Source organism: Cynocephalus volans, chromosome 6, assembly GCF_027409185.1.
Source record: "Cynocephalus volans isolate mCynVol1 chromosome 6, mCynVol1.pri, whole genome shotgun sequence".
In the NCBI taxonomy this organism is placed as follows: Eukaryota; Metazoa; Chordata; class Mammalia; order Dermoptera; family Cynocephalidae; genus Cynocephalus; species Cynocephalus volans.
In genome coordinates this window covers 37,796,016-37,820,360 of record NC_084465.1, presented here as the reverse complement: position 1 = coordinate 37,820,360, position 24,345 = coordinate 37,796,016, and the positions used below count along the sequence as shown (strand labels likewise).

At 41.7% G+C, this 24,345-nt stretch overlaps 1 protein-coding gene across 1 annotated transcript in view; it reads right to left on the bottom strand.

Moving 5' to 3' along the window:
- The window catches only part of CTTNBP2 (cortactin binding protein 2), a 176,696-nt gene that overhangs the window by 106,261 nt on the left and 46,090 nt on the right, over positions 1-24,345 (bottom strand). The gene's annotated exons all lie outside the window — the stretch shown is intronic.

The window sequence follows — 24,345 nt, the reverse complement described above, 5'->3', positions numbered from 1 at the left end:
GTTCTTAATTTTGATGAAATCTAATTATTTTTTTCTTTTAATCTTCATGTTTTTTGTGTTCTAAGAAACCACTGCCTAATTTGAAGTCTGAAGATTTTTTCCTGGAAGTTTTATGTATTTAGGTTTTCTATTCAAGTCCATGATTCACCTCGAGGTAACATTTGTGTATTGTGTTGGGAAAAAAGGGGGTTATGTTCACTTTTTGCATATACTGAATTGTACAGATCTAGTTTTCAATCACTTTTTGAAAACACTATCTTTTCCTTACTGAATTTTTTTTTAATGCCTTCGTTGAAAATCAACTGACCACATGTGAATCTATTTGTGGATTCTTTATTGCATTCCATTGATGTGTACATGTGTGGTTTTTTTGTTTCTGTTTTTGTTTTGTTTTTGCTTTATAATAAGTCTTGAAATCAGGCAGATTAAGTCCTTCAAATTTCTTTTTAAAAATTGCTTTTGGTATTCCAGAATCAGACTGTAAATTTCTATAAAAAGGCCTCCTGAAATTTGATCCAGTTTGGGTAAATTTTCTCTATATTCTGTCAGCAATTTTCTTTTTGTTGTTTTCAGCATAGAAGCCTTGTCTTGGATATCTTTTGTTAGGTTTATTCCTAGGAATCGCATGCGTTTTGGTGTGACCGAAAAAGAAATTTTTAAGTTTCACTCTATTTTTCTACTAGCATATATGATTTTTAAATACTAATTTCATATTCTGCAAACTTGATAAATTCACTTATTAGTTTTCGTAGCTATCTTAGAAGATTCCCTCCCCAGGATTTATATGTAAGCAATAATATCTACAAATGTCACAGTTTTTACTTCTTTATGCCTTTATTTCTCTGTATTCCCACACTGCAATGACTAGGACTTCCAGCACAATGTTGAACAGAAGTGGTACAAGCAGGTAATCCTGCTTTATTCCTGACCTCAACAGTGAAAAACTAAATTGCATTCCTCAATTATTATTATTATCATTATTATTCAGTGTATTTTTTGTGTGTAGCTGCCCCCTTTATCACTTTGAAGAAATTCTCTACTATTCTTGGTTTGCTGTTGAAATTTTTCAAATATTTTTCTGCAGCTATCAATAAGAACATATTGTTTTTCCCTTTTATTCTGTTAATATGGTGAGTTATAGTTTGATGAATTCAATTTGTTTATGATATATTATTCTTTGGAATTCAATCTGCTAATATTTTGTTTAGGATTTTTGCATCTATATTTTTGAGGGATATTGGTCTGCCATTTTTTTCTTTTTTAATATCTTTGTCAGTTTTGGGATTAGAGTACTGCTGACCTCATAAAATGAGTTGGGCAGTGATGACCCTCCTGTGTTTTCTGAAAAGATTTATGTATACTACTATTTTTCTTTTTTTGAGTATTTGATAGAATTCACTAGTGAAACCATCTGGAGTTTTCTTTTGGGAAAGGTTTTTAATAATGAATTCAATTTTTAAATAGGTATAAGAGTATTTGGATTTTTAATTTTATCTTGTTTCAATTTTGTAAGTTGTATTTTTACAAGAAATTTGCCCATTTCATCTTGGTTGTCAAAGTTGTTCAAAGGATTCACTTAGTATCCTTTTAATGTCTGTAGGATCGTAACGATAATCCCTTTTTTCGTTCTTAATGTTGGTGATTTGTATCCTTTTATTCTTGTTCATTCTAGCTTGGAGTAGGTCAATTTTGCTGATCTTTCCAATGAGCCAGGTTTTGGCTTCATTAATTTTTTCCTGTTGTCTATTTTGTATCTCATTGATTGCTGCTCTTTAACAGAATTTTTTTCCCCTTCTACTTTGTATCTACTTTCCTCTCCATTTTGTCATCTCATAAAGTAGATCCTAAGGTCACTGATTTCACCTTTTTAATATAAGCATTCCAAGTTCTCAGTTTCCCTCTAACCATTGTTTCAGTTGCATCTTAAATGTTTTGACATGTTATACATTTGCCACCATTCAGTTCAAATTATTTTTTAATTTCCTTTCTATTTGGTCTTTGATATGTGAATTCTAGAGATTTTTTTTCAAAGATTCCCAGGTATTTGGAGTTTTCCTATACAGCTAATTATAATTAATTTCTCATTTAATTCTGTTGAGGTCAGTGAATATAGCCTATATTATTTTGATTTGTTTAAATTAAGACTTGTTTTATGACCCAGCAAATGTATCACATGCACTTGATGAAGTGTTTTTTCTGCAGTTATTTGATCTAACATTCTACAAATGTAAATTAATCAAGAAGGCTGATAGTTTTATTCATATTTTCTATGTTTTTACTGAGTTTTTTTTTCTAGTTGTTCTATCAGCTACTACTATAGTTATAAAATTGTCTATTCTCCCTTTGATTCTGCCCATTTTTGCCTCACATATGTTGAAGCTCTGTGACTAGCCACATAAGCATTTATATTTATGACTTTGTGATGAACTGTTCCTTTTATTTTGAATTGTATTTTCTCTGTAATTCTGGGTCTGTTTTGAATCTTTCTAATTTACCAATATAAATGTTTGAATTCATATTAAGTGCTGCCAACCAGTAGGACAAGCCTTCCTCACAATACCCATTTCTAAAAATTTCCTTGCTATGCTACCAGTCTATTCTTCTAGATGAAACTTAGATTTATTTTATCAACTTCTAAAAATAAGCAATTATAAATTTGGCTGGAATTATGTATAAGCTAGAGATACATTTGAGGGACGAAGACTTTTTCATAAAATAAAGTTCTGACAATGAAAATCATCTTCTGTCTGTTCAATTACTAAAGTTCACAAAACTTTTTTATGTTCAAATCAATTTGCATAAATTTCAGAACAAAAGAAATCTTTTTATATATCTTTGGTAATATCCTCACTTTCCTAATTTTCTGTATATATATATATGAGGGTATGGGACTTCCAGTCAAGATGGTGGAATAGACGGTCCCTAGCATCACTCTCTCCCACAAATCAACTGATTTACAACTATAAAAATATAACATCAAGTGCATACGGAATGGGAAGACGTCCAGCGGGGGAGGCAGAAGCTCCGCGGAGACCACAAGCCCTGCAGGGCCACTGTCCCACAATCCAGCAGATAGGCTTCACCGCCACCACCTGGCTCCATTCCCAGCCCGGCCCAGTGCGCAGAGTGGGGAGACGTCCGGCAGGGGAGGCGGAGGCTCCACAGAAACCACACACCCTGTGGGGCTGCCACTGCGTGATCCAGCAGGTAGGCTTCACCGCAGGCACCCAGCTCCGTTCCCAGCCTGGCCCAGGGTGCACAGAGTGGGGAGACGTCTGGCAGGGGAGGCAGAGGCTCTGCAGAAACCACACACCCTGTGGGGCTGCCACTGCGTGATCCAGCAGGTAGGCTTCACCGCAGGCACCCGGCTCCATTCCCAGCCCAGCCCAGGGTGCACAGAGTGGGGAGACGTCTGGCAGGGGAGGCAGAGGCTCTGCAGAAACCACACACCCTGTGGGGCCGCCACTGCATGATACAGCAGGTAGGCTTCACCGCAGGCACCCGGCACCATTCCCAGCCCGGCCTAGTGCGCATGGAGCAGGGTGACATCCAGCAGGGGAGGCGGGAACTCCGCGGGGACCACACTGCCACCACGCAATCCAGCAACCCAGCCCAGTGCGCGCAGAGCGGGGAGACGTCCAGCGGGCAAGGCAGAAGCTTTGCAGAGACCACACACCCTGTGGAGGGGCTGCCGCCACACAATCCAGCAGCAGGTAGGCTTCACCGCCGCCACCTGGCCCAGCGCGCACGGAGCAGGGAGACATCCAGCAGCAGAAGGGGAAGCTCCGCAGAGACCACACACTCTGCGGTGCCTCCGTGCATCCCAGCAGCCCGGCCCAGTGCGCGTGGAACAGGGAGATGTCCAGCACGGGAGGTGGAAGCTCAGCAGAGACCACACACCCTGCGGTACCGCCCCGTGACCCAGCAGCCCGGCTGAGTCCAAGCTGACCAGAGAGGTGGCTCCCCGGAGAGGCCCAAGACCCGAGGGTACTTTGAAAAATTCTTGGAAAAATAAAATTAAAAGATAATACAAATCTTTCCATAAACTTTTGAAGTACCCTTGCATTTATCTTGATTTAAATTGCTAAAGCAGTAGGTCTCAATCCCAGCTGCTCATCAGAATCACCTGTGTAACCCTGCAAACATTCAAAATTGGCCCAATACTCAATTGGTAAATCCATAAAGATTCTAAGTACTTTCATATCACAGCCAAGGATAAGAACTAGTAACCAATTTCTTTCTCCTCTTTACACTTTTACACCATTATTTCCACACTTAATTTCTTTATTTCCAACTAGATAAATCCTTAGGTCATTTCTTTTTCAAGCAGTTTTTGGATGGGAATACTTCCTTTCTTTGCCATTATGAGGATGATTTCTATTTTCTTCTTATGTACTCCACTTTGGTCAAAACATCCTTAGGTGGTATCTCAACACTAGATATTATTTCATCACCTCTTTTATTCAATAGTGCATAGGAGCAACTAGAAGGGAAGGTGGATTTTTCTTTCTTTCAGTAAGCCTTCTGCTTTTGTCTGATTAAACCAATTCTTTCTAACCTTAAAATAAATAAGTAACATTTAAGATTATTCTTGGTGTTAGCTGGTATCTTCCTGGCATATAACCTTTTTAATCCAAAGATTCTGCTACATTATGGTTATAGCATTTATCCATTTGTTCTGGTCTTTTTGAGGTACATCAATTTTTCTCCTGGAGGATCTCCATTCTTTATTTTATACATACATGTATCCTTATTTCTACTCTAGAAACTTAATCCCTTCCTCTGGATTCTGGGAGATCTTAAGTTTGTCACTGATTCAATTTTTCATGGCATTGATTTGTCTCTAGTACTTCTAATACATGTTTAATTCTGCTGATGCATTTTAAGTTCTCATAACAACAGTATGAGATAGATACCATTAAGCTCATTGTACAGATAAGAAAACTGAGGCACTGAGAGCATAAGGGACTTGCCTACGGTTGCATGGCTACAGCCTAGACTCACTCCCAGCAATCTGCCTCCAAGATCTATGTCCCGTTTTTATGCCTTCTCCTCTCCAGCTTCACAGCTAGTCCCCACTTCATCTCATTCTGGCTTACTTCACTTCAAAGCCTGTTTCCTTGAATTTTAAGACACAAAGCAGATGCTATCTAAAAATTGCTTTCTAAACTTGTCTCATAATAATTTTGTCAAATGTGGGTTGTTCCTATGCATTTTAAGTGCTATGTTATCTTTCTTGTTCTATGCCGCAAAGTCTTTCATGGCCTTGTTTTCTTTTTTTTTGGTTTACTCCATCCTTGGACCAGTAGGAGTCAACCCAGACCTGGTGTTTATCCATAAGCAGGGAGGGTAGAATCTTCCTGAATATCTTTCATCTCCAGCTGGTTGCCATTAAAATGTTTCTTTAATACCAGGAGTCAGTGGGCAGCCTGGTGCAAATTTACACTGTACCAATCCTATTATTCAAGTGCAGTGAGGGAGTCAAAGCCATGGGCAGGCCCCGCAAGAGAAATGGGCTACTTGTTAGGGTCTTTTCTCCCTTTTGTGTTAAGGACATGCAGTCTCTCAGTGCCAACTAGGTACAAGGGCAGGTCTGTGCCATCCTCTGTCCCAGGAAAGTATCAGGGAATGACCCAGACAGCATTTTGGCTGTTGCAGCTTCTGTCTGAGCCATGTACTGTTGTAATGCTGCTTTCTAGTGCTTCTCCTTTGCAGCCACAGGAGAATTTCAAGCAGCCACTGTCTGCCTTCCCATAGTCTGCCCTGGCCTCTCCAAATACAGGAAGGTGGGAGTTGGCTGGCTCTTTTCAAGAGCATCACAGGCTCTCAGGTAGTGAGTTGGTTCTCATTTACCCTTCTGTAGGGAAAATATAGGAAAATGGTCAGGGCCCCTCAGACGTTCAGAATCTTGCCGAGCATTTGATGTAAACATGCACATGTGCCCAGGTGTTCCCTGGTTATTATCTAATGTAATTACATATGTGCACCCAGGTGTCCTGGGTTATCGGACTTAAGTATAAAGGACGGGTGGTTCTGATCCACAGGGCCCCCACCACTGAGATGCCCCCGGGGGGGCTGCCACTGCTGCTGGATCTGCTGTAAGCTGCCACCACTGAGGAAGCTGAGGACTGAGGACTAAGCTCTTGCTGCCTCCCAATGGCTCCCAGCATCTTTCCCAATTACCTAGCATGGACCTGCATGTAAGGGGTCTGGTGACCCAGCCTGGCATGTGAAGGGTCTGTGACCCAGTCTGTACAATGGGTTTGAAGGGTCTGTGGGCCCTAACCCCTAGCCCTGTCAATACAAATGGAAAACTTAGCATAACTAAAATAATGAAACATTTTGGCTTTAGTTATGAATTGCTTTAACAATACAATTGGTGTAGCCATACAATTAGCATAGCCACCTAGCAATACACCCTCACAGCCTGGTCATACAGTCATTAACTCTAGCAGGCATTCCTTTATTTTTCAGGACATGGGTAGTACAACAACTGAGAGACTGGGCTCAGAGGTCAGACAAACTGGCTTTGAATGCAAACTCTGCCAACTTCCAAGTTACGTAAAATTGGGCTGGTTACTTTACCCCCCCAAGCCTTCACCAGTTACACGAGGACAAGAAAGTACCTAACCCAGAGTTTTGTTGTGATTTTTGAGGGATTAATAGAAATAACGCACATAAGGCCCTTAGCTGAGTGCCCAGACAATAGGAAACGTGCACTAAATGATAGCTATCATTACAATAACGATGACGCTCTTTCTAGTTTGTAATGTTAGTATAGTATAAGTTTCACCCTATTTTTATATCCTTTAGGTTGCCTCATTAGAGAAACGGGAAGTCAGGAGTCAGATGTCAGGGCCAAAGTCTCCAAGTTATTCAGAACTCCCAACAGAAATTTATCAAGTATCTAGTGAGGTGGGTGACTGTTTTCATGTGTATGTCCACACATTTACATCTGTTCTCTCTCTCCGATTTCATCACACTCCTTAAGGGAAAAGCCCTGTGCTGCTAACATTTCATTATTCCAGACCCCCTCAGAGTCTGCTGGGGACCAGGCATCACAGGTGCACTCATGAAACACCAGTCACGAAGTCAAATGTACTCAAAACAGCCGGGGAGGGAAACAAACTCAACAACATCCATCACTTAACAGAAATGCACACAGATACGCCACTCCATGGACAGAGGAAAAACAAATAATGAATTCTTTTAAGAGATAGTTGTTTTTAAAGGACTACAGAGAAAAAAGCAAATATTTAGAACAAAATACAACAGAATCCTATTTCAATGCCACTCTCTAATAAATGAAATCAGTTCTAATGTAAGTCGAATAACGTGTTCTTAAGCATCACATTTAGAGAAAAAAGATATTGCTATGCTATTAACTTTATAAGCCTTGCTCTTATTGTTTTTCAGCTTTCAGAGTAAATATAGACATGAGCATATAAATATTGCTTGTAGCCCTAAAATAGCAAATATACAAAAGCCATTCATTTGCTGAAGTTCTAAATCATATTCCTTAAATTATCTAAAGCTTTTAGACACTGAGAGGAGTGATACAATTTTCCAACAAAAGAATCCCATCATAAAACTTACCAAAGTTTGTGACATTATGATGAACTAGTTAAATAGTTCCTATAAAGAGGTGACTCAGAACATCTATAAGAAAATATGCTTCCAACGATTGAAAAAAGAGTTATAATTTCAATTGGCCAGTGATTTTAAAATAAGTGTTAGAAAATAAGGCCTCTGAAGAATGGTTTTATATTGTCCAGGGAAGCAATCACCATATTCTGGGGACTGAATGTCCCTATAACAAGCACACCATGGGGATTCAGCAGGTACTGCCTTTGTGTTTGATGAACCAAATTCCTGTTCTGAAAATTTCCAAGTAGAATTTTCCTCCCATTTGCATGTTGTTCACATCATCATTACTGCACAGAAGCATTTTCTTATTTGGCTTTGGTCATGTTTTTATCATCTAGGACATTTTGACTCATAACAGAAAAAAAAAAAAAAAAAAAAGAAAAACACCAAAATTAAACATCTTGCCTAAAATGAACATATGAGCAGGTATCTAAACAAACAAGCAAGCATGCAAGCAAATGAAAAACCTCAAGAGAATGCAAAATAGCTTCCTTGAAATGTTTCAATATTTCAAGAATAATGTAGTTTGCCAATATGATAATTCCAGAAATGCCTATTTATTTCTGACTTGAGAAAAGATGGGTGGAAACAGTAGTGGGTGTGGGAACAGTGTTAACACAAGCATCCCCAAACACACAAAAAATTTAAGAAGTGGAAAACACCAAAATAAAGGCAGTGTCTTATCTCCTGGGGATAATACAACAGATAATTTCTGTGGGCAGAAGTTGTGATTAAAAATTTTAAATACAGTCTTTTTTTGAGAGCCAGGGGGAAAAAAAAGTTGGCTTCGTTAAAAATAAAATTCCCCAGGACATAAAGAGAGAATTGGGGGGACAGTTTGGCTCTTGTGTTGTGCCCCGCTCCTGACTCCTACAGAACCAGCCTGGTCACTGAGGAGTAACTCACCAATCGCAAGAACTGCTGAACATCTGGAAAAAATAAACAGAAAGATCATAACACTCTCACCATCTACCAGCTGAAGATGACTCACACCATATCAAAAACAATCAAGGGGAAAGGAATGTCAACGTTTGGAAAGCAGTCTTTATTCAAACTCTGCCAGTAATTTCACCACCATTAAATGTTCCCAAGTCCTTGAAAGAACATATACCTCCGGCTTCACTCCAGAGCAAATCAGAAACCCTCCAAAGCTACCAGAAAAGGATCACTACACAGATCATGGGGCAATCCAGTGAGAAAGCAGAGACCTTGGAGGGTAACTTCATCACATACATGCAATAAAAAAGATGTGTGACCCTCAGGTGGCAAATGTGCAAACTGTGTGTGGGATATTTAAGTCAGAGGCACAGGGACCCCAGGTGAGGGGAAGAGCTAGTCTTGTTCAAGGGATAGGCAGATCTCAGCAGGACAAGTGTCATCTGCAGAAACACAGTAAGAATCCATTTCAGATCGTGCAATTTTGTCTTCCTTCCTTGTATGTGAAGCTATGAAAAATGCTTCATAAACCATTAAGTGTGGTGCATAGGTTAGCTGGTATTATTAACATAAAACTGAACAGGCCATTTGTCATAGGTCTGTTTGTGATGGTTCATATTGGTGAAAATGCTCATCTATTAATGTTTCTGCTAGACTTTTCTTCTTACCTCATTTACTCAATGAAAATTCATCAAGCAGCATCTATGCACATGCCATTGTTCTCCAGCAATCAGCCTCCTTTGTCTTCCTTATTCTGCTGGGCATTTGTGGGCAGAATGGGAAGGGGGTAGTGTATCTTAAACAGTCTGCAATACAGAGTAAATTATAGAATTCTGTAAACATGTGCTACACATTATGAAGCAGTGAAATGTGGTGTCTCTCCCAAAGGAGTTCAGACCAAGACGAATGGGTATCATTTCCTGAGTCTCCAACTTGATTTATGACTGGCTGTGATCAATTTCTGCAGAGTAAACCTGAACTATATTTCTAACATCTATTCTTGTAAGAATCCGTTTTCTCTTTTCCAAGCTGTGCCACCCACTTTCTGGCTGAAAGTGGAGCAGGAGCCTGCAAGCCTCAGTGGCCTCAGAGCAGATGACGCCACTCTTCTGTGTAGGTGGCACATGACAGCACTAGCTGAAATTTGCTGTAGGAAGGAGATCAGGACACAGCCATTCCCACCCCCTCTATCCTGGAGCTGCTACTGAAGGCATCTGTCTCTGTCCTTTAATATCCTCAGTCTCCCATTAATATTCTTGGGGAACACAGGATAGTAAAAGTGACGAAGTTAGTGTAAGACTAAGGTCCTCAGCGTCTGCCCAGAATAGGTCAGTTTTTAAATGGCTGATCAGTTACACAGAAGTGTTTAAGCAGGTTTAAAGCCTGTGGTCACAGTCTCTCAGCCAGAGTAGAAGCACTACTAGTTCAGAATAAAGGTACTCATTTCTCTTCCAACTGCACACCTTTTCTTTGTATCAAAAAAATTATGTTGTGGACCTTCCCAGGACAGTATGGGACAGGACTAGTAGGAATAAGGCAGCCACGCTCCTGCCCGATGCCTGCTAGTCACCCTCTCCACAATTGGCTAGCCAGCAGGAAATGACTCACGTGTAATTTAACTGCCTCTGTGCCCCAAATAGGTATCACATCCATAATCCTGCTAACAACAGCCCTATGCCCAAATCAAATGACTCAACTGCATATCAGAATTTATACAAGAGGAGCTGTCACAGTCCATACGAGGTATCCTGATAGTTGTCTGAGCTGACTCAGTACAGCCATGCATTTAGAAGATCCCTCTAAAATAACATGGTGCTTGCCAGTGAATGCACAGATTGTTTTGCCTGTGTAGTCTATTTTTAAATATTGGTACCAGGCACATGGATACTTGCAGCTGTGTTTGAGAAGTAAAGGATAACATGTACTTGAGAATTAAGCCTGGCACCCATAGAAACAATTCCTACTCCATTTCATATAAATAGCAGTATCAACAGGAGAGCTCACCAAAGTGATCAGACAAAAAAATCAATTAATGCAAGGAAAAATCTTAATAGCCCATTTCAAAGATAATTGTTTTTGAAGCTGATTTATGATTACCAACAGTCTTAATTTTACTCATATTTTCAATGTTAAAATGACCTTAATGACAACAGATTTTTTTTTTTTTTTTTGGCAGCTGGCTGACAGGAGGCTCTGATCCCTTGACCCCAGAGTTACAACACCGTGCTCTAACCAACTGAGCTAACTGGCCAGCCTGACGACAGATTTTTTAACACACACACACACAAGTGCATGTACAAAGCATCCAACAGGCACTCAAATGATCTTTAGGTCAAGGAGGATAATAATTGAATGCACCTCTTAAGCTAATCTATGTTACAATATTTTTGCTACCATTCTGTTGAACCACAAAGTCACACCATGAGGCCAACAGCAAGAACTCCATGGAGATCTTCTAAGGTCAAAGAATTCATCATCACCATTACATACTAAGAAACTACCCAGGAACAATAAACCCATTAGCCCATGTCTCTGTGAATGATCAGAGACGTAACAGAACACACCAATGCATCTGGTACACCTATTCCTGGTTTCTTCATTCTTCGAGTGTGTCAAGAACACCCAAAATGATTTGGAAATGAAAGCAAAGAATTAAAAAGCCACTGGGAGAAATGTTGTCCTCAGAGCTGATACATTATTTGCAGAGAAAGGGTACCCAGGAAAACACTAGAGTCACTAAACGGCTGATGGTGTTGAACAGCGTTTGCCGGCTCTCCCTTCATCAGGAAAGGCTCTGCTGTAGAATGAGCTCCACCCTTCCATGGCTAGTTGGTCCTGGAAGCCACCTGCTCCTCACAGAAAATAAACCCCTCTGTGTCTGAATTAATTTGAAAAGTAATGATTGTTTTTGTTTCACAAGGTCATAATAAGAATTTATATTTGAATATAAATTTGAATATATTTGAATATATTTTTGGAATGAATGACCTAGACTACCAAATGGTCAAAGAATCCTATTGGCTAGAAAAAGGCTAATGCTGTTTCCATGTTTAAGCTATTTATTTCTCTATTTATAAAGCAAATGACTCTCAGGCTAAGTTAAGGTGTAATTTTAACTGTGGATGAAATATTCATTAGCTGTTACATGTACATTTTAAATTTTCAGTTCAAACACTTAGAGATAAACAAAACATAAAAATGGCTTATTTAAGACTAATGTCCCCCCATTCACTGAGAACTTTATCATTATCCAGGAAGAAAAAGAATCAGAGCTCCCAATTTCATAATAGTTTCAGCTCCAATAGCCTGCCCTAGAACTCCCCCTTAACACCCTCATGTCCATGGACTTCGTCATGACAACACAAAGACCTCAGTGTCTTCTTTTCCCCCAGTTTATCTCCCACTCCCCAACCACTTTTTCTCTCCATCCAGGGCAGAGCTCATAACGTTTCTCCAGATGATTCCATCTCTGGAAACCGTGATTTCTCAATACTGTAATCTTGGGTCCATCCAGAATCTGCCGCCTGTGCTCCCTCTAATGAGCACGATGGCACATTTCAAAGACCATGCATCTGAACTTTCCCAACTCACCTGGGCCCAAGGAGCCAAGACTACTACAGTTTTAATGAATAATACTAGCTAGAAGGAGGCCTATCCTCTCATGTGTCCCTGGTTCCATGGTAGACATTCTAAACCTTCACTATACTCCTAACCCAGCCTTACCTTCCCATGACATTCAAGCCTGCTTTCTTCTTCATGCTAGGGATCAATTTCTTCTTCAAGTACTTCTCAACATTCTGCTCCCTATTATCTTCTCAGAGGAAACTGTTTCTTTCCCCCTAAGAATATTAATTCTATCTATGCTTTGCCTTCCCTCTCTACTTCCTCTTATTTCTAAGCTTCTAGAAACTGTATTCTCTAACCAAAACAACTTCTTCCAGACCCTTACATTCAACTACCTGCTAAGTAACTTGCCCTGGTTGTTTCATCAAGTACCAACCAAACTCTTCATCTTTCCCACCAAACACCTTTTACCTCACATAGTCCCTGCCTGGCTGTGGCCCCACCACCCTACAACTCACCTGAAACCTGAATGTCAATAGAGATATCATTCCCCGCCTACCCCCACTGAGGCTTACAATTGCTACTTCCTAAGTATCACTCATATTTATCCCCTCCTCTCTATCCCAGCCACCACTGCCTCTTGTCACCTTTCATAATAACACAACAGTCTCCTGCTTGGTCTTCACATCTCCAGACCTGACTCCCCTCCATCCAATCCTCCTCTCTGCGGATAGGTGGGATGGCCCCAAAATGCAGGTCTAAGGTATTACTGCACTTCTCAAAGTCGGTCAGGAGTTCTGCAATACAGCCCAAACCCTCCTCAAGGTCTTCCAGGATCTGACCCCTTACTCTCTCTCTACTCACGTTTTTTACATACCACCGCCCACCTTCTCCATCTGACCTCCTAAGCTTTTTGTTAACTATATTTTTTATTTCTGTATTCCTGATATTCTGGCATCCGGAACCTTCATGACTAGTGAGAGACGGGCTCCCCTCCCAGGCTGGCCAATTCTCAGAGATGGCAAATAACTTCCACTTCCACCTGCTTTCACCTGCAAACCAACCAAGCTACAGCCCAGTCCCTCCCTTTACCTACCACCTTTACTGAACTCTCACACATCTAGCCACTACCCTCCTGTCCCAATCACCCCATAACCAGGTATCAGACAACTAGAGGCAGTCCACACACTGCAGGAGTCAGCTGAAATTATTCAAACCAGCCAGTCCCAAGCCTGCTTGCCCTGCTTACCCATTCCTTCCTGTGAAAACCGCACTCAAGGCTCTGAACATGCCTTCCCCTCACTCCTGCCTCCTTGCCGCCGACGCTGGTGCCTCCCATGCGGTCCTGCTGGCATGCCACACCTCCTGCTTCTTGCGATCTCTGAGTATAAAGACATCTTCCTTCATGACAGTCATTTCCATGTCTGTGTGTCCTACCCTATCTGATTAAAAGAAATCCTGAGTACATTTTATGACAAGTTTCAACTACAAAAGTATTTACAGAGTCCTGAGTTCACCATGCTGCTTCATGCCTGTGTGTGCAGCTGCTGAGCTGGATTCATCCAGTTTCTAGTTTGCCTTTCTCCATAAAGCCTTTCCTGACCAACCCAATGCCGAGCCCCTTTGTGCCACCACTGTATTTTGCACATGGCTCTTTGCTGAATTCTCGCTATTCCATCACCACAGTTATTCACTTGCAAGTCCACCTCCCCTCTCTCCTGTAAAGCTGGGCTGTGAGCTACGAGAAAGAGACTGGGCCGTACTCATGTCTGTCATGAGTACTTAGCCTAGTACACAACAAGCACTTGATGAATTCTTCATGAATTAAGGGTCTATCGCTAATATCAGCATTGAGTAGTGCTGATGATGAGCTTTGTTGCTCTGAAATAGAGCCTTTAGATTAATAATTCCTCAGCTAGGAGGAAAAAAGCTAATCAGTAATAACCTTAGACACAGCTTACTCTCCGTCTTTTAAACTATCCCAAAAAATAAATATAGACAACATCTTAATAGTAGCTCAACCAGTCAAATATATTGACTTTGGAATGTATTTTCATAAGTGTATTTGATTAAGGGAATGTGACAATTTTAGAATTCACAATACAATATCTCAAAAAACAGAGAAGATCGGCTGCGGCGGCTGGCACGGAGTAGCTGAGGTGGAAAAGGCGGCCACTGGGCCTCAGGCAGCCGGGAAACTTGTGGACCTTCCTCTCGCTATCTCTTAAGGGAGGTCTGCTGCTGCTGGCCGGTCGTGGGGGGTGACCGCCACTTTGCCCCCGGCAGGAAAGGCTGCCTCACTTACAGGCAACAGCTTTGAAGTGTGGAGCAGGAAAAGAACTGTTTCTTAGCTGCAAAAGCGAGTCTCGAAACAGGAACATGGCGCCAGGGCTGCTGCGGATGCAGACAGGATCCCGGAGGCCGGGGTCACGCTGAAGGCGGACAGCTGCCCTATTCAGGATTCGAGGTTTCACGCCGGCATTAAAGAAGATTCCTGGGAGCGCCCGAGCCGCGCCGCGACTGAACAGCCCAAGGCGGCAGCGGCCGAGAACGGGAAAGGCGACAAACCAGAGACAGAGAGTGAGCGCCCGACCTGGCACAGCACTGTGAGTGACCCCTGGCACAGCTCTGTTCGGGGGACGGATGCCCACCCGGCTCCTGCCTGCACCACCAGGCCACTCACCGCCCCAGGGCTGCCTCCATTTTCCCAGGTGCTACCAGCTCCACCCGGCTCGGCCGTCACTGAGCCTTCCCACTTGCTTGGCCCGGCGCGGGGCTTTGTGGAGCCTGTTGGCCGGCTTCCACTCCCACTCCCTCCACGGTTCTCTGACGGGACTGGTGGCGGGGGGCGTCCCCGGGCAGTGTCAGGAGGGCAAGGAAGTACGGGCGGGCCGACTGTCACTCCACCACACCCTGGACTCCGGCCCCTGGTAAACTCCCTGTTACTGGGAGGCAGATACCATCTCTGCGGCCACCAGTTTGGAAAAAAGCCTAACGAATTTCTGGTTGGGAAGAGTGTGGTAGGAGAGTTCCCTGGTCCGCTTGAACCTGCCGGAGAGCAGGCTGCAGGCGGGTGCTAGACTCGGTTTATACCGGGGGGATACAAAGGTGAACAAGACCCGAGAAAGATCTACACAGTGCTACAAAGGCACCCAGAGAGACCGATCGTCTGTGCCTAGCAGAAACCTGGTAGACTTCCTGGGCGAGGCGGTGCCGAGCAGGATCTTGAAGGCCCAGCTGAGAGACGAGGGGTGCAGAAGACACGCCCCAGCCCAGCACAGTGTGCACAGAGTGGGGAGACGTGTGGCCAGGGAGGCGGAGACTCGACAGAAACCACACACCCGGTGGGGTCGCCACTGCACGATCTAACAGCCTGGGCCAGAGTACACGGAACGGGGAGAAGTCCTGCACAGGAAGTGAAAGCTCAACAGAGATCACACACCCTGTGGTACGTGATCCACCAGCCCAGCAGAGTCCAAGCTGACCAGAAAGGTGGCTCCCCGGAGAAGCCCAAGACCCGAGGCAACCACACACACAAGGCACTAGAGGCCAACTGAGCAGACACGGAGGGAGCCATACGAAATTGGCAACCACAGCAACATCCTAGTTAGTCATTAGTCTCAAACCGGTGGACTGTGAAACCACCTGCCACAATGAATAAACACCAAAAAAAAGATACCAGAAATACAAAAAATCAAGATAGTACACCACCAAAAGTTAATAAATCTCAAACTCTAGATCCTATAGAACAAGAAGCCCTTGAAATAACTGACAAGGAATTTCGAGTGATAATTCTAAGGAAACTGAATGAGATACAAGAAAACTCAGCTAGACATCATGATGAAATGAGGAAAAGTATACAGGATCTGAAAGAGGAAATGTACAAGGAAATCAATGTCCTGAAAAAAAATGTAGCAGAACTTGCTGAACTGAAGAAGTTATTCAGCGAAATAAAAAACACAATGGAGAGTTTAACCAGCAGGCTTGTCGAAGTTGAAGAGAGAACCTCTGAACTTGAAGATGGGCTGTTTGAAATAACACAAGCAGACAAAAAGAAAGAAAAAAGAATCAAGGACATGGAAGAAAATCTGAGAGAGATATCAGACAACCTCAAGCGCTCAAATATCCGAGTCATGGGTATTCCAGAAGGGGAGGAAAATGGAGATTCCATTGAAAACATATTCAACAAAATAGTGGCAGAAAACTTCCCAGGTATAGGAAAAATCACAGATCTTCAGATCCAGGAAGCTCAACGATCTCCAAACGTATTCAATCCAAAAAGGCCTTCTCCAAGACATGTCATAGTCAAATTGGCAAAACTCAGAGACAAAGAGAGAATCTTAAAAGCTGCAAGAGAGAAGCGTCAAATCACCTATAAGGGAGCCCCAATCAGGTTAACATCAGACTTTTCATCACAAACCCTAAAAGCTAGAAAGGAATGGGATGATATTTTCAAAATACTAAAAGACAAAGATTGCCAGCCAAGAATACTCTACCCTGCAAGGCTATCCTTCCGAAATGAGGGGCAAATAGTATATTTCTCAGACAAACAAAAACTGCGGGAGTTCACTACCACAAGACCACCCTTACAAGAAATCCTCAAGGGAGTACTGGGTTTGGTTCCTGAAAAATAACTACCACTGCCATAAAAACCCAAGAAAAATCTAAACCCGCTAGTATAATAAAAATGGCATTCATGAAGAGAAAACAAGCTAACAAAAACACTATCTACAACCTAAGGAACCAACAAACACAGAAACCTGTGGGGACCTGTGCAGGCCTGACTAGCTTGCGGGGTGCTAAAGAGGGCCTTGAAAAGGGTCCTTCTTGTATGTCCTGTAAGTATGTAAGGAGATCTGGAATAATGGTGTCCTTGCTAAGGGTCATGCACAGGTCAGTGTATGCGTGTGTTCTTGCTTGAGAAAACATCTTGAGATTAGATCTGGTACTTGCTATAAACGTCATGTTCCTCAGATGTTTATGAGCCATTGACGTGAGAGCAGGGAACAAAGAAATACCAAGGCCACCTGTATTGTTTTTGAAAAAGCTTGTTTGTTACATTCCTTCACGTGGACCTCAGCTAGAAGGATATAAATAAGATTGTGACCAGAATAAACTTGCTAGTGAGCAGCATCCCTGCTCTTAGCCCCCTCGATCCCCGCTTTTCTCTGTCTTTATTTTCCCAGCGGTCTTCTACTTTCAGGTTACCTTTGTTCTCGTCGGAGCCGGCCTCCGACAAGTGGCGCCCGAACAGGGACCTGAAAACACTGAAGGCTGCCCGAACCACAGGAAAGGTGAGTGCATGCAATTATTGTTTATTAGTGGTTTCGGTATTGTTGTTACAATCGGGGGTTATCAACAATGGGGCAATCTAATAGTTCTGAGTTGTTTGTTCAAGTGTTACATAGTTCTCTTAGTTTGAGAGGTGCTAAAGTTGAAACTAAACAGTTGTCTAAATTTATTGCTTTTATAAAGCAAGTTTGTCCTTGGTTTCCTGAATCTGGCACAATTAATATTGAAACCTGGAGAAAAGTTGACAAATGTATTCAGGGATATTATCAAGCTCATGGGCCAGAAACTGTTCCAATTGATGCCTTTGCGTTATGGTCTCTGATTAAAGATTGTTTAGTTACTGAAAGTGAGGCAGACAGATGGAAGCATGCTGCACGGGGCTCCATTAGACGCTCCCACTCCTCTTTTGATCTGGCCCCTCCAGCGTGTCCATTACCTCGTCCGCCTGGAATGCCCCCTCCCCTGTCTGGTGGAGGGCCACCAAGGTATGAGGAGCCCATGCAGCCTTCTGCTCCTCTACTCCCTGACATGTCAGAGGACCCCCCTAAGGAAGCTTTACATAAAATATGCCAGACTCAAACCTATCAAGAATTTTTAGAAGCTTTAGATGATGTTCCCCTTCAGGAGCCAGGGCTTACTGATCTAGAAGCTTCGGCTCCTAAGGGTGAGGAGCAACTTTCTCCTCGGGAATGGGAAGATCTTGAAGAACAGGCTGCCCGTTACCATCATGATGAGGGAATTTTTGCTGCCATGGAAGGCGGAGGTACTATCAATTTTCTTAAAGATTTACGGCAAGAGATTCAAACAATTGCTGAGTGTGTTAAGGGACTACAAAAAAAGCCAACCGAAACTAAAAGATCCGAGCCTCGTTTATTAACTAAAATTCCATTAGTGACTCCGGCTCTAGATAGTCAAGGGAATGAGATCCGTACCCTCAGAACTTCCCCAGGACATGGCTAATAGCCCTACTTTATGCCAAAAATTTGTTGCCATGGCCTTAGAGCCTATCCGCCAAAAATTTCCTGAAATTTATATGATCCATTATATGGATGACATTTTATTGGCTCACAGTTCTCATTATCACTTAATGACTGTATTTGGAAAATTAAATCAAGCTTTGGCCAAATTTAGATTAATCATTGCTACAAATAAAGTTCAACAACATGAACCTTTTACTTATTTAGGATTCACCCTTTACCCAAAGGAATTTAAACCACAAAAAATTCAAATACGTCAAAACCATTTAAAGACCCTAAATGATTTCCAAAAACTCCTAGGTGATATCAATTGGATTCGGCCTTCTTTACAAATTACTACCCATCAATTAAAACCTTTGTTTGAAATTTTACAGGGTCCCTCTGATCCTAATTCTCCCCGCCAATTAACTTCTCAAGGAAAGCTAGCTTTACAAACTGTTAAACAAGCTATCTCTGATGCTAGATTACAATACTGTGATTACTCCTTGCCTTGGAGCCTCCTTATTCTTGCCACTCCCCATACCCCTACTGGGGTCTTATATCAAAATGGAATCCTATATTGGATCCATGGCCAAATGACCCCCTCACGCGCCCTCGCCTCATACTTCTCATTAGTGGCTCTTCGAATTCGCCAAGGGCGTAAAACCAGTATTTTGTATCTTGGAGCGGAACCTCATTCTATCATCATTCCTTATACTACAAAACAATTGACTTGGCTTCTTAATACCACTGAAGATTTTCCGCTAGCCCTTGCAAATTATCCTGGCCAAATTTGTCACCACTTGCCCCCTGATAAATTGCTTCAGTTTATGCAAAATACTCCTTTTATAATCCCCAAGATTGTTCAATCTCAACCTTTAACCGATGCCCTTATGGTATTTACTGATGGCTCCTCTAACAGCTTGGCTGCTGCCGTTATTGGTGATCAATGTCATACTTGGCCTACTACTTTCACCTCGGCCCAACAAACAAAATTATATGCTGTCCTTAAAGTTTTTACAATGTGCTCTGATCCTTTCAACTTATATTCTGACAGCCAATATGTGGTACAAGCTCTTCAATTCCTTGAATGTGTTCCCATGATTAAAAGGAGAAATGATACAATTTTTACTCTCTTTGCACAAATTCAAGATCTTTTGCACCAAAGACATCATGGGTGCTATATCGGACACCTTCGTGGACATTCTAATTTACCCGGACCTCTTAGTGTGGGAAATCACACTGCTGACCTCCTCACCCGTCAATCTTACGCTTTCCTTACTGCTGTTGAAGAGGCACAGCAATCCCATCTGTTACACCATCAGTCGGCGCGAGCTCTTCGTTTACAATTTAAACTCTCCCGAGAAGCAGCCCGCGCTATTGTCAGAAATTGTGCACGATGTTCTGCCCTCTTGCCGGCCCCCCATTATGGGGTAAACCCCCGAGGTCTTCGTCCTAATGATTTGTGGCAAATGGATGTTACCCACATACCTGAATTTGGTAAACTTAAATATGTTCATGTCACCATTGATACTTACTCCCATTTTCTTTGGGCTACCTGTGCCACATCCGAAAACAGCCGAGCTGTGCAAGCTCATTTGTTGTCCTGTTTTGCAGTGATGGGCACACCTAAACACCTTAAAACTGATAATGGCCCTGCCTACACCAGTCGCTCCTTCCTACGATTTTGCTCTCAATTTCATATCGCCCTTAAAACAGGCATCCCGTACAATCCCCAAGGTCAGGGGATTGTTGAGCGTGCACATTTAACACTCAAAAACCAAATTTATAAAATAAAAAAGGGGGAGCTAGACTATAAGTCTCCCCATTCCCTCCTTGCCCATGCTATTTATATCTTAAATTTTTTACAACCTGATGCAGAAGGACGCTCTGCAGCAGAAAAGTTTTGGAATCCAAAAGTCACTTCTCATCCTCTTACTGGGACCCTCCACGGGCCTGATCCAGTACTAATGTGGGGGAGAGGTTATGTTTGTGTTTTTCCCACAGACGCTGATAGCCCTCGCTGGTTACCGGAGCGGTGTGTCCGCCATGCCCAAAAGTCGGGTGGCTCGACTACGCAGAAAAATGATGAGGCTGAGGATAACGCCTCGATGCAGGAATGAGTTTGATCGGAAGATCCTTACACTGCATTCCCTGGCGCACCTTTGCTCCATATTCTGGATCATCTTTTTTCCTTTTGTGCCGGTGTCGGGAGACAACTATTGGGCTTATGTCCCTAACCCACCTTTGCTGCACCCAGTCACCTGGGAGGATGATCGTGTTCCAATATATACCAACAACACTTTATTCAAAATCTTAAAATGCAGCTCCCGACTTTGCAACAGTTAAGCACTCATTTGATCTACTTAGGAATATTGGCTCTTGGTGTAATCCTTGTATCTCTTGCTCTCATCACTGGCTGTAAAATTGTCTTGACCCATTTTATGAAATTATTTGTTACTGTTAAAAAATTACAATTATACCAAGATAAAGACAAAGATTATATACATTTATAAAATAAAAAAGGGGGAATTGTGGGGACCTGTGCAGGCCTGACTAGCTTGCGGGGTGCTAAAGAGGGCCTTGAAAAGGGTCCTTCTTGTATGTCCTGTAAGTATGTAAGGAGATCTGGAATAATGGTGTCCTTGCTAAGGGTCATGCACAGGTCAGTGTATGCGTGTGTTCTTGCTTGAGAAAACATCTTGAGATTAGATCTGGTACTTGCTATAAACGTCATGTTCCTCAGATGTTTATGAGCCATTGACGTGAGAGCAGGGAACAAAGAAATACCAAGGCCACCTGTATTGTTTTTGAAAAAGCTTGTTTGTTACATTCCTTCACGTGGACCTCAGCTAGAAGGATATAAATAAGATTGTGACCAGAATAAACTTGCTAGTGAGCAGCATCCCTGCTCTTAGCCCCCTCGATCCCCGCTTTTCTCTGTCTTTATTTTCCCAGCGGTCTTCTACTTTCAGGTTACCTTTGTTCTCGTCGGAGCCGGCCTCCGACAGAAACCAAACAGTAAATCAGAAAGCAAGGAACAAAAGAAACCTAAGACAACCAAACAACCAATAAAATGCTAGGAATAAATCAACACCTTTGAATAACAACTCTTAATGTAAAAGGCTTAAATTCCCCAATTAAAAGACACAGACTGGCTGATTGGATCAAAAAGGAGGACCCAACTATATGCTGCCTACAAGAGACCCACCTCACCCATAAAGATTCACACAGACTAAGAGTGAAAGGATGGAAAAAGATTTACCATGCAAACAGAAAAGAAAAACGAGCTGGAGTAGCTATTCTTATATCTGACAAAATAGACTTTAAACTAAAAACCATAAAAAGAGACAATGAGGGACACTACTTAATGATAAAAGGACTGATCCATCAAGAAGACATAACAATCATAAATATGTACGCACCCAATGTTGGAGCAGCCAGATTTATAAAACAAACTCTATTAGACCTAAAGAAGGAAATAGACACTAATACCATAATAGCAGGGGACCTGAACACCCCACTGTCAATATTAGACAGATCATCTAGGCAAAGAATCAGTAGAGAAACACAAGATCTAAACAAGACTCTAGACCAACTGGAATTGGCAGATATCTACAGAACATTCCACCCAACAACCTCAGAATATTCATTCTTCTCATCAGCACATGGATCATTCTCCAGGATAGATCACATATTAGGTCACAAATCAAGTCTCAATAAATTCAAAAAAATTGCAATTATCCCATGTATCTTCTCAGACCACAATGGATTAAAACTAGAAATTAATAACAAACGAAATTCTGGAAACTATACAAACACATGGAAATTAAACAGCATTCTACTTAATGACATATGGGTCCAAGAAGAAATCAAGCAGGAAATCAAAAAATTTATTGAAACTAATGAAAACAATGATACATCATACCAAAACCTGTGGGATACTGCAAAAGCAGTATTGAGGGGGAAATTTATTGCATTAAAGGCTCACTTCAGAAGAATGGAAAGATGGCAAGTGAACAACCTAACACTTCACCTTAAAGAACTAGAAAAACAAGAACAATCCAAACCTAAAGTTAGCAGACGGAAAGAAATCATTAAGATCAGAGCAGAACTGAATGAAATTGAAAACCAAAAAACAATTCAAAAGATCAATGCATCAAAAAGTTGGTTTTTGAAAAGATAAATAAAATTGACAAACCATTAGCATGGCTAACAAAAAAAAGAAGAGAGAAGACTCAAATAACAAAAATTAGAAATGAAAAAGGCGATATTACAACTGATTCATCTGAAATACAAGGAATCATTCGAGACTACTATAAACAACTATACGCCAACAAATTTGAAAATCTGGAGGAAATGGATAAATTTCTGGACACACACAAGCTCCCAAAACTGAACCGTGAAGACGTAGAAAATTTGAACAGACCAATAACAATAAAGGAGATTGAAGCTGTTATCAGAAGGCTCCCAACAAAGAAAAGCCCAGGACCAGATGGATTCACAGCAGAATTCTACCAAACATTCAAAGAGGAATTGACACCGATTCTTTACAAACTATTCCAAAAGATTGAAACGGACGCAAATCTCCCAAACTCATTCTATGAAGCAAACATCATCCTGATACCAAAACCAGGTAAAGATATAACCAAAAATGAAAACTACAGGCCGATATCCTTGTTGAATATAGATGCAAAAATCCTCACTAAAATACTAGCAAACAGAATACAGCAACACATACGTAAAATTATTCATCACGATCAAGTGGGATTCATCCCAGGGATGCAAGGTTGGTTCAACATACGCAAATCAATAAATGTGATACACCATATTAATAACTGAAACACAAGGACCATATGATCATATCTATAGATGCTGAAAAAGCATTTGATAAAGTTCAGCACTCATTCATGACAAAGACCCTCTATAAGTTAGGTATAGAGAGAAAGTATCTCAACATAATTAAAGCCATATATGCCAAACCCACTGCCAATATCATCCTGAATGGGGAAAAGCTGAAAGCTTTTCCTTTAAGAACAGGAACTAGACAAGGATGCCCACTCTCACCACTCCTATTCAACGTAGTGTTGGAAGTACTAGCCAGAGCAATCAGAGAAGAGAAGGAAATAAAGGGCATCCAGATTGGAAAAGACGATGTTAAACTGTCCCTGTTTGCAGATGACATGATCCTATATATCGAACAGCCTAAAACCTCTACAAACAAACTCTTGGAATTGATAAATGATTTCAGCACAGTAGCAGGATACAAAATCAACACACAATAATCAGTAGCATTTCTTTTCTCCAATAGGGAACATGCAGAACGAGAAATCAAGAAAGCCTGCCCATTTACAATAGCACCAAAAAAATAAAATACTTAGGAATTGAGTTAACCAAGGAGGTGAAAAATCTCTATAATGAGAACTACAAACCACTGCTCAGAGAAATTAGAGAGGATACAAGAAGATGGAAAGATATCCCATGCTCTTGGATTGGAAGAATCAACATAGTGAAAATGTCCATACTACCCAAAGTGATATACAAATTCAATGCAATCCCCATCAAAATTCCAAAGACATTTTTCTCAGAAATGGAAAAAACTATTCAGACATTTATATGGAACAATAAAAGAACACGCATAGCCAAAGCAATGCGGAGCAAAAAAAATAAAGCTGGAAGCATAACACTACCTGACTTTAAGCTATACTACAAAGCTATAATAACCAAAACAGTATGGTACTGGCATAAAAACAGACACACTGACCAATGGAATAGAATAGAGAATCCAGAAATCAACCCACACACTTACTGCCATCTGATCTTTGACAAAGGCACCAAGCCTATTCACTGGCGAAGGGACTGCCTCTTCAGCAAATGGTGCTGGGATAACTGGATATCCATATGCAGGAGAATGAAACTAGATCCATACCTCTCACCGTATACTAAAATC